The sequence below is a fragment of the Lepus europaeus genome, chromosome 8 (genome assembly GCF_033115175.1).
Source record: "Lepus europaeus isolate LE1 chromosome 8, mLepTim1.pri, whole genome shotgun sequence".
Lineage (NCBI taxonomy): Eukaryota > Metazoa > Chordata > Mammalia > Lagomorpha > Leporidae > Lepus > Lepus europaeus.
The window spans coordinates 129,395,403-129,406,453 of record NC_084834.1 but is presented as its reverse complement, the minus strand read 5'-3'; the positions used below and the strand labels follow the sequence as shown (position 1 = coordinate 129,406,453).

The 11,051-nt window shown below is 61.1% G+C and overlaps 1 long non-coding RNA gene across 1 annotated transcript; it reads left to right on the top strand.

Moving 5' to 3' along the window:
- The first annotated feature begins 420 nt into the window (after positions 1-420).
- On the top strand, positions 421-8,435 carry LOC133765194 (uncharacterized). The gene is made up of 3 exons (XR_009866585.1): positions 421-558; positions 7,668-7,800; positions 8,265-8,435. It is a non-coding gene; the product is annotated as an uncharacterized LOC133765194 (long non-coding RNA).
- Positions 8,436-11,051: the final 2,616 nt, after the last annotated feature.

Below are 11,051 nucleotides of genomic sequence, written 5' to 3'. Positions count from 1 at the left end.
TCCACGGCCTCGGGGGGCTGGGTGGGAGCCAGCTCCTGGATGCCTGCAGGAGGGCGCAGAAGCAGCCCTGCCGGGCCTGCTGACCTCACTGTGGATGCGGCCTCTGGGGTAACGCGGGGCGGCGAGAGGAAAGATCTCCCGCTGTGCCCCTGGTCCCTTCCTGAGAGCAAGGTTTTGTGGGAGGAGGAGAGAGGAGCAGCTCCTGTCTGGAATCGCGTTTCTCGGCGCGCAGGTTGAGTCAGGAGGGGCCTGGCCGGGGAAGCCGAGCGGCAAAATAAACTCCTGGCCAGGATTCAAGGTGACGCCAGGGAGGCTGGGGAGCCCCTGGCTTTGTTCTGCGCTCGATGTCATTGCGAGGGAGGGTGGCCTGCAGTTCTTCCGCTGAGCCCTGAGTGACAGTTGCCATTCCTCCCCAGGGTCATCTTCTGAGACCCCTGCACGGCGAGGGCCATGTCTGACGCTGGAACGTGACGGCCGCCTGCGCCCTGGCCCGGTCTCCCGTCACGGAGCGGAGCTGCAGCATGGAGCGGCGAGAGGCCCCGCCCCCGGCTCCCACAGGTGACGTGCTGGCCCTGGGTGGGCTGTCCCTCGCAGGCTGGGGCGCAGGGGTGCTGGGCTCCACCCCAGGACTCCGTTCTTGGGGCGGCTGGGCCGTGTCCTGGGTGAGAGCTGCTGGAGGAAAGACAAGGTGTTACCGTGGTGCCCATGTGCCGGCGTGCTGCCCGTCACGCCCCGGGCTCTCCTGTCGGTGTGTAGATTTCCCTGCAGGTTTGCCTTCGCCTGGTCCACCAGAACCGAGTGGGGAGGGGAGGCTGTCGGGAGCGGGGGCCTCCCAGTTTCAGAGCTGTGATTCCGCCTGAGCCGCCGGCCCCCAGAGGTAGCCACGGGGCTCCTCGGCTTCCTTCCTGCTTCCTCCCTCGCCTGGCTCTGGGCCGGGCGCTGACCTTTGTCTGCTCGGTGTGGGCTGTCTGCTACGGTTTTCTGTTGTCGCTGCCACAGAGTGTGTGCTGGGAACACTGGCCGGCAGGGAAGGAGGGGGCTGTTCTGTGCCGTGGCCTTCATTGCCCCAGTGCCTGCTGGGCTGTGGGGCTGGCAGGCTGGAACCACAGCAGGTGCAGCCCCACAGGTCTGGGTGAGCCGTGTGGGCTTAGAGCCTGGGCCAAGGCTTGGGAGGTAGGGGCTGGGAGAGCCTGATCGTGGGCCTGGGCTGCCCTGTCCTGCTCTGGCCGAGGGTGGGGGGGTGTACCTGGGTCACAGAGAAGCAGCTGCAGGTATAGCCATCCACCGAGTGTGCAGGGCCCGGGAGAAGCCACGCGTGGTCTAGGCAAGGGGACTGTGCAGACTGAGGAGTGCCCAGGCAGCAGCCAGCGGCCCTGGACTCACCCCCCAGGACTCTCCTGAGCTGTGTGTGGTCAGCCATGGGCGACCACCTTCTGGAGTGTTCTGGAACGTGAGAACTGGTGCCTGGTCTGGGGGCAGGGTCCCATCTGAGCAGCCTGTGTGGGTCTCCCTGCCTGTGTGGCCCGCTGCAGCACAGGGGAGGTGGGGGCAGCGTTTCCACTGTGCTTTGAGGTCTTGGGGGAAGGAGAGAGGTCAGGGAGTGGGCTGAGGCCCTCCCTGCGGTGAGTCGGGAGCCTGGTCCATCGAGTGGCCGTGGCCTGGTGCCATGGCTGCTGCTTTCCACCCTGTCCTGTCACTGTGCACGGGAGCCCAAGGCCGCCCTCCTCCCCGTAAGCGCCCCTCTGCTGGCTGCGGGCTGTGGCTGGGCAAGTCTGCCCCCGGGAAGCGCACCTCACGACGGCACTGATGGGCCCAGCCCTGCCACCCTCCGTCTTCACGCCACTGGCATCCTCAGATCTGCAGGTGCTGATGCGTCCCGGGTCAGAGCCCTCGGGGACCCCAGCACGGAGAGAGCCGGGTCGGGAACCGGAGTTAGAGCGTCTGGCCAGGGACAGGGCTGGGCCGCCCCAGTCACAGGATGTGGGATGCCCACAGACACCGCTGCTGACATCACACCTGGAGTCTGCCAGCTGCACCCCACCCTGCCTCCACGGAGCGGGGTGTGTGCCCGTCACAGCCGGTGGCCTTTTCTGGCTGACAGCTGGGGAAGTGTGGGCCTGGGTGGGGAGAGCGCTGTGACCGAGAAGTAGCAGTGGCGTTGCGCCCGCTCAGACGCCCTGACAGATGCAGACGCTGTGGCTGGTCCACGGCTCTGGCCTGCGTGCACCTGCACTCCGGTGATGCCGTCCACGTAAATGACAACTTCCCACGTGAGGCGAACCCGCCCCTCACACGTGCCCCTGAAGGTCGAGTTCAGGCCGAGTTCAGGCAGGCACCGCCCGTCGCCACTCTCTTTACCTGGAAGATTTTCTGTGGCAAAATTGTGCACATTCATGGAGTATACTGAGACGATTGCATACAGAGACATGCGACATAATGACACACATGGTGTAACACACAAGGTGTAACGACACACATGGTGTTACGACACATGCGGCATAACGACATGTGGTGTAACGACACACGTGGTGTAACAACACACGTGGTGTAACAACACACGGCGTAACAACACACATGGCAGAACGACACATGGCATAACGACACACAACCTAACGTCACATATAGTGTAACAGCACACACGGTGTAATGACATGTCATAATGACTCATGCAGTGTAACAACACACATGGTATAACAACACACACAGCGTAACGACACACATGGCATAATGACAGAGATGAGTGTCACCACCACACTGCAGTGGTGTCGGCCTGATGAGAACAGAGAGTCCTCCATGTTTTCAGTGTGTACAGAAAAGTTCCGTGACCTGTGACCCCAGTGTGCAAGAGCCGACCCTTCCCTCACTGTGACCTGTGACCCCATGGTGGGGGAGCCGACTCTTCCCTAAGCCACTAATGCTGTGTGCACTGAGGACAGTGTTGTGTACACAGGTGTGTGCACTGAGACAGTGTTGTGTACACGGAGTAGTGTGCACTGAGAGTGTTGTGTACACAGGTGTGTACATGAGGACAGTGTTGTATACACAGGTGTGTGCACTGAGACAGTGTTGTGTACACAGGTGTGTGCACTGAGGACAGTGTTGTATACACAGGTATTGTGTGCACTGAGACAGTGTTGTGTACACAGGTGTGTGCACTGAGACAGTGTTGTGTACACGGAGTAGTGTGCACTGAGAGTGTTGTGTACACAGGTGTGTGCACTGAGGACAGTGTTGTATACACAGGTATTGTGTGCACTGAGACAGTGTTGTGTACACAGGTGTGTGCACTGAGACAGTGTTGTGTACACAGGTGTGTGCACTGAGACAGTGTTGTGTACACGGAGTAGTGTGCACTGAGAGTGTTGTGTACACAGGTGTGTGCACTGAGGACAGTGTTGTATACACAGGTATTGTGTGCACTGAGACAGTGTTGTGTACACAGGTGTGTGCACTGAGACAGTGTTGTGTACACAGGTGTATGCACTGAGACAGTGTTGTGTACACAGTGCACTGAGGACAGTGTTGTATACAGAGGTGTTGTGTGCACTGAGGACTGTGTTGTGTACACAGGTGTGTGCACTGAGACAGTGTTATGTACACAGGTGTGTACATGAGGACAGTGTTGTGTACACAGGTGTGTGCACTGGGACAGTGTTATGTACACAGGTGTGTACATGAGGACAGTGTTGTGTACACAGTGTTGTATACACAGGTGTGGTGTGCACTGGGACAGTGTTATGTGCACAGGTGTGTACATAAGGACAGTGTTGTGTACACAGTGTTGTATACACAGGTGTGGTGTGCACTGGGACAGTGTGGTGTGCACAGGTGTGTACATGAGGACAGTGTTGTGTACACAGTGTTGTATACACAGGTGTGGTGTGCACTGGGACAGTGTTGTGTGCACAGGTGTGTACATAAGGACAGTGTTGTGTACACAGTGTTGTATACACAGGTGTGGTGTGCACTGGGACAGTGTGGTGTGCACAGGTGTGTACATGAGGACAGTGTTGTGTACACAGTGTTGTATACACAGGTGTGGTGTGCACTGGGACAGTGTGGTGTGCCCAGGTGTGTACATGAGGACAGTGTTGTGTACACAGTGTTGTATACACAGGTGTGGTGTGCACTGGGACAGTGTGGTGTGCACAGGTGTGTACATGAGGACAGTGTTGTGTACACAGTGTTGTATACACAGGTGTGGTGTGCACTGGGACAGTGTTGTGTGCCCAGGTGTGTACATAAGGACAGTGTTGTGTACACAGTGTTGTATACACAGGTGTGGTGTGCACTGGGACAGTGTTGTGTGCCCAGGTGTGTACATAAGGACAGTGTTGTGTACACAGTGTTGTATACACAGGTGTGGTGTGCACTGGGACAGTGTTGTGTGCACAGGTGTGTACATGAGGACAGTGTTGTGTACACAGTGTTGTATACACAGGTGTGGTGTGCACTGGGACAGTGTTGTGTACACAGTGTTGTATACACAGGTGTGGTGTGCACTGGGACAGTGTTGTGTGCACAGGTGTGTACATGAGGACAGTGTTGTGTACACAGTGTTGTATACACAGGTGTGGTGTGCACTGGGACAGTGTGGTGTGCCCAGGTGTGTACATGAGGACAGTGTTGTGTACACAGTGTTGTATACACAGGTGTGGTGTGCCCTGGGACAGTGTGGTGTGCCCAGGTGTGGTGTGCACTGCTGGTTCTGTGTTATCTGACATGGACAGGAGGGTTGGTGCTGGGCAGGCAGGAATTCCTTGGATGTTTCTCTTCCACTTGTGGGTTTCAAGTTCTGTCAGTGGAAATGAGTGCAGTTTAGAGGCATAGGAGGCCCCTCACCTGCTCATCACTCACTCGCGTGGCAGGGTGTGTCCCGTGGGAGCTGTCGGTGCCGGCTGCGTGCTCGTGTTTGCTGGAGAACACACAGATCCTTGTCCCCGGAGCCTGTGGGCTGCCCCCCTCGCCGTGTCAGCCACGGGCTCCCAGCCCAGCGAGCCCAGAAGCGGTGTCTTTCTGACTTTCTGAATGCCCTGTGCACGCTTTCCTTCCTGAAGCCCCAGAGACGGCCGTGGGCTTCCCTGCCGAGGGGCACGTGGGTTCCCACAGCCTGCATGGAGCCGTCACTGACACCCAAGAGCCCGTTTTGTGCCAGATGTGGCCAAACTGGAAGAAAAATCAGTTTGCAAAAATGCATTGCTAAATGCAATTTAGGTCAGCAGCCATGAAATATGATTTATGACACAAGTGGGCAGAGAAATCGTAGCAAGTACACTTGCGTCACAGTGTGTGCTGAGTGTGCCCAGCGCTGTGTGCACCTGTGTCATCGTGTGTCCTGGGTGTGCCTAGTGCTGTGTGCACCTGTGTCATAGTCTGTCCTGGGTGTGCCTAGTGCTGTGTGCACCTGTGTCATAGTCTGTCCTGAGTGTGCCAGTGCAGTGTGGACCTGTGTCATAGTAGTGTGTCCTGAGTGTGCCCAGTGCACCTGTGTCATAGTAGTGTGTGCTGAGTGTGCCCAGTGCACCTGTGTCACAGTGGTGTGACCTGAGTGTGCCCAGTGCAGTGTGCACCTGCCTCAGTTGTGTGTCCTGAGTGTGCCCAGTGCACCTGTGTCACAGTTGTGTGTCCTGAGTGTGCCCAGTGCACCTGTGTCACAGTCGTGTGTCCTGAGTGTGCCCAGTGCACCTGTGTCACAGCCGTGTGTCCTGAGTGTGTCTAGTGCAGTGTGCACTGTGCTCAGTGTGTCCTGAGTGTGCCCAGTGCTCCTGTGTCATAGTAGTGTGTCCTGAGTGTGCCCAGTGCACCTGTGTCACAGTCGTGTGTCCTGAGTGTGCCCAGTGCTCCTGTGTCACAGTGGTGTGTCCTGGGTGTGCCCAGTGCACCTGTGTCACAGTCTTGTGTCCTGAGTGTGCCCAGTGCACCTGTGTCATAGTCTTGTGTCCTGAGTGTGCCCAGTGCACCTGTGTCATAGTCTTGTGTCCTGAGTGTGCCAGTGCAGTGTGCTCCTGTGTCATCGTGTGTCCTGGGTGTGCCCAGTGCAGTGTGCACCTGTGTCACAGTGGTGTGACCTGAGTGTGCCCAGTGCAATGTGCACCTGTGTCACAGTGGTGTGACCTGAGTGTGCCCAGTGCACCTGTGTCACAGTCGTGTGTCCTGAGTGTGCCCAGTGCACCTGTGTCATAGTCTTGTGTCCTGAGTGTGCCCAGTGCTCCTGTGTCACAGTGGTGTGTCCTGGTGTGCCCAGTGCACCTGTGTCATCGTCTTGTGTCCTGAGTGTGCCAGTGCAGTGTGCTCCTGTGTCATCGTGTGTCCTGGGTGTGCCCAGTGCAGTGTGCACCTGTGTCACAGTGGTGTGACCTGAGTGTGCCCAGTGCACCTGTGTCACAGTCGTGTGTCCTGAGTGTGCCCAGTGCACCTGTGTCATAGTCATGTGTCCTGAGTGTGCCCAGTGCAGTGTGCACCTGCCTCAGTTGTGTGTCCTCAGTGTGCCCAGTGCACCTGTGTCACAGTGGTGTGACCTGAGTGTGCCCAGTGCAGTGTGCTCCTGTGTCACAGTCGTGTGTCCCTGAGTGTGCCCAGTGCACCTGTGTCACAGTCGTGTGTCCCTGAGTGTGCCCAGTGCACCTGTGTCACAGTCGTGTGTCCTGAGCGTGCCTGGTGCTGTTTGTTGTTGGAGACCGGAGACCCAGTTCCCTGCAGAGGTCTCTGGAGTGTGTTGCTGTTTGCAGTGGCCTGTGGGTAGGTCTGTATGTGCAGGCTTCTCTCTGAGACCATCCAGGTTCCTGGGGCAGATGGGGCGGGGGCCGCTCTGTGGAATGCTCTCCCTGGGTCCCTCCCCACCTGACAGTGGCCACTCTGTCGCCTGCACTTGCAGCCTCGCTGCTCTGCCCGACGCGGGCCTCACTCCATCCCCTCTCTCTTGCATCCTGGTGCTAGGGTCTTGTGCTGGCCCTGACCTCCGGCAGGGGGGAGCTTTCGTGGTCCCCGTTTGTGGTCAGAGGCAGCAAAGTCTTTCTCTGGACGATGCTTCTCCGTCTAGGGGCTGGAGAGCTGAGCCCTGACCACTTCCTGGAATTCAGCCAGTTCGGTGGGAGCCAGGGAGGGCACAGAAGGGGCCTGGATGCCCCCAGCAGGGGGTGGTGCAGGGAGGAACTGGCCCCACCTTCCGGAGGCCCCCATGTCCCCGGCCGCGAGCACCCACCCCCGGGGCAGGCCTGCCTGTGTCCACCTCCGCACGTGCTCAGTTTGGAGGACGGAGAGTCCTGCAGAGTCCTGAGGGGCCACACTCACTCGTGGGTTCCAGAGCTGCTGCAGCGGTCGTCCACGGCGGTGCGTCTCCTGATAGAGACCTGTAGAAGGAATGGCAGCGCCTGGGCCTTAGGAAGAGACCAGCCGACTGCTCCGCTCCCAGAAGTCGGCACCCAGTCTTGGGTTCTGCGTAGGGGAATGTGCTGTGTCAGCGGGCGACCGTGCCGTGGGCTGGGTTGCAGGTCCTGTTCAAAGGAAGGTCGGACGTGCTGCGTGCTTGTCCTGGGGCAGGGCGGCCGGCAGGTGCCACGGGAGGCTTGGCCACGTCCCAGTGGGTGCGCGTGCTGTCCATAGCTGCCTCGTGGACACAGAACGTGCCTAGATTGCCGGTGCTGTAACCGATGCGGCTGTACTTTCAGAAAACGAAGTGAAATACGACACCAACAACAATGAGGAGGAGGAGGAGGAGGGAGAGCAGTTCGATTTTGACAGCGGAAGATGAAATCCCAGAAGCAGACCGGGGCGGCGCCCCATCAGCCGCCGGCCCCTTGGGTGAGTCCGCCCCCGGCCGGGCTCGGGAATCCTGGTTCCTCCTCTCCTGCCGGATCGAGCGCTGCAGGGGAGGCCGGAACGGCACCCAAGGTCGAGTGGGCTCCAGCCTTGTCGCTCTGGCTTTGTATCCTGGAGGGGGAACGTCCTGCCGCCTCCCACAGGGCTTTGCCAAGGTTCTGAGTGCAGAGGCGGTGTAGGGGTTCAGAGCAGTCCACTGGGCCCCCGGGAGCCTGTGGGCTCCTGTGCCTCTGGCTGCACTGGCTCACCCGTCTCCCTGCCGAGGCCGTCCTGGCTCAGCCCGTTCCCCCGGGAGCTGTGGATGTGCCTGGGAGCCACCTCGTGGGTCTGGCACCTCCTTCCCTTCCGGCCACGCCCTGGACACTTGGCCAGGTGGGACTGGGTGGGGGCGGTCCACTGCGCCCTGCACCCTGCACCTGCGGACAGGTCTCCTTTGCGTCCTCCAGGGGCTGAAAATGGAGCTGAACAGAAGCCTGCCTAGGTGGCAGAACCAGCCAAGCCCGTGGCCCCGACCAGAGTGAACCCCTACTCGGTCATCGACATCACACCCCTGCAGGAGGACCCGCCCCTGGCCCCGGACCCGCTCGCCGAGGAGGAAAGTGTGGGCCCACACGTGCCCAGTGGGTACTCGGTGCCCGTGCCCTGTGGCTACGCCGTGCCCTCGAGCCTGCCCCTCCTGCTGCCGGCCTACTCCAGCCCGGTCATCATCCCGTACCACGTCGGTGGAGGAAGAAGGTACGGCGGCCCTCTGCCCTCTGCCCTCTGCCGGCCTCAGGGATCTGGCTGGCTGGGTGGTGTGTGCTCAGTCTAGCTGTCAACTGGGGAGGACTTGTGTGACCTTCTCCCCAGGTCCCCCGCCCCACAAGGACCCCCAGCCCTGTGCTGTCTTCTGGGTTTATCACTTGCTGTTCTGCCCGAGGGTTACGCCCATGTGGGAGCAGCTGTGCACCTGGGCTCCTGGGGTCAGGGCCTGTGCCACTGCTGGACAGAAGGGGTGGGGGGACGGGGCGAGGACGACTGGTAGTCCTGGTTCCCCCGCTGTGGTGCTGGGGTGAAGGGTCTCCCGGGGCAGAGGTCTGGGGCTGCAGCCACGCAGGGCGCGGTGTGGGGGGGAGGGTGGGGGGGAGCAGCAGCTGCATGGAGCTGTCAGACCTGCGTGTCCCGGGCTCTGAGACAGGTGTTGGTGTGGCCTCCTCGTCCCCTCTAGGGGAGGGTGGAGGGCCCCCTGCCTCCCAGTGGCTGGGCTGACCCGGCCAGGTCTCTGCTGCTTCAGGCCTGCCCGGGGCCCTGTGAGCCAGCTGAGGCCAGGGGTGGGCTGCGAGCTGCCTGCTGCAGCTCAGGTGCCAGGGGTGACCGGGGGGACAGGGCGGTCCCCTCCTGGTGGGTTCAGAGTCGACCCAGCCGAGGCGCTGAGGCAGAATCCGTGTTCCCTGCTGAATTCCACCCGTGTGCCGTCTTTCCCCGGAGGGGTCAGCTCCCCGGGCCTCGGCACCCATTCTGTGCGTTTTCCGCGGGGATCAGCAGTTTCTGCGGGAATGTGCCGGGATTCATGGCGCTGCCGGAGCTGCTGTCACGGTGGGGGTGAGGCCCATGAGGGCACAGGGACCGTGGAGAGTGTGTGGTAAGGAAATCGTACCCGTGGTCAGTGCGGTTTGCTTGCGCTTTGAAATTATGTGACCATTCTATGTAATGGAGCACTGCTTACAGAAATTGGCTTGGCGTGATTTTCAACCAATTTGCTGACTCCCACACTGCCCACCTAGAGCCGGCGCCGGAGCTGCCAGCTGAGCCCTGCGTCCGTGCCAGCATCGGGGAGAGTGACCCTCAGTCACTTTCCCCGTCTGCAGGCCAGGCACTTGGGGAGCAGAGGCCCCTGCACTCACGGTGCTGAGGTTAAAGGGCAGGGTGCCCACTGCAGCCCTGCTCCCACGGGGGACTCGGGGCAGCGGTGCAGGTGTGACGGGCCACAGGGCAGGCAGGTGCCAGGCTCGCCCTGTGACCACGGCCCCGCCGAGAGCCAGCTCAGGGTCCCAGGGCACCTGACGTGGCTTTCCCCAGGGTGGCGCCAGGCCAGGCAGTAGCAGGCAGGAATCGCACCCAGAGCCTGAGCCTCAGCCCTCGGCCCTGCACACCCCCAGATCTGAGAGCTGCCAAGCGTCGACGCGGGCCCCGCACTGGCACTCTGTGCCTGACACAGGCGCACGAGAGATACAGGGTGGCCTTGGGAATCCGTGCGTGTGGGGCACAGTTTCCTGCTTGGACCCCGGTCCCACGCAAGAGGCCGCCCAACATATTTGCCGATGTCCCAGCAAGCGAAGAACTCCGGACCCCAGTCCTGCTTACCCCGAGCACTGAAGATGAGGGACGCTCAGCCTGCACGCTTCCCTGGCCCCAAGCCTGCCGGGGTGGGTGGTGGGAGCAGGTGGGGTCCACAGAGCCAGCCGTGTAGTGCCGGCCGCTGCTCTCCGTCTCCCCCCTTGGCCGCGCTGTCTGTCTCCCCTGCCTCGGCCGTGCTCTCCGTCTCCCCCTCCTCAGCCACTGCTCTCCATCTCCCTCCACTTGGCCGCTGCTCTCTGCTCTCCGTCTCCCCCCCCTCGGCCGCGCTCTCCGTCTCCCCTCCTTGGCACCCAGGCCCCACTTCCTGGGAAGAGGAGCTCAAGGAAGGAAAACCTTCCCTGGGTGGGGCTGTGAGAGCAGACAGGGCAGTGTGGGATCCATGCCAGAGCCATGGGGGCGGACAGCTGGGCCTGGCCCCTCCACCTGCGTGGCACGTGAGCATCTCAGGGCTGTTTGTACCGTGGTGGGAAGAGCGAGTGTTGGAGCCGGTGGACCCAATGTCTCCCTGGAGCTGCCCGTGACCTGCTGCGGGCCCTGGCGCAGGAATGGGCGGTGGTGGTCCTCGGGGTGGGGGTGGTGGGTGCCTGCCTTCCTGGTGGCCTGGCAGATCCCGCCACTCAGCCTGTGCCTCCTCTACGATTTGGCGTCCCCTAGTGGCCAGGAGAGCGTCCTTGGGGCTGAGGTGGCCAAGCTGCCGTGGCTTGAGCTCTGTGCTACTGGGCTTTGGTCAGGAGCTATTGCTTAGCCGTCCAGTGGAGCCCGTTGGGGAAGGCTGTTGATGGGCGGCTTTGCCGGTGCAGCTCACAGAAACGCAGGCTGGGCCGAGGGCCTCTCCACGTGGACTTTGCGCTGCACTGACGGCAGGGACAGGGCCCTCGGGGGGCAGGCGGCCATGC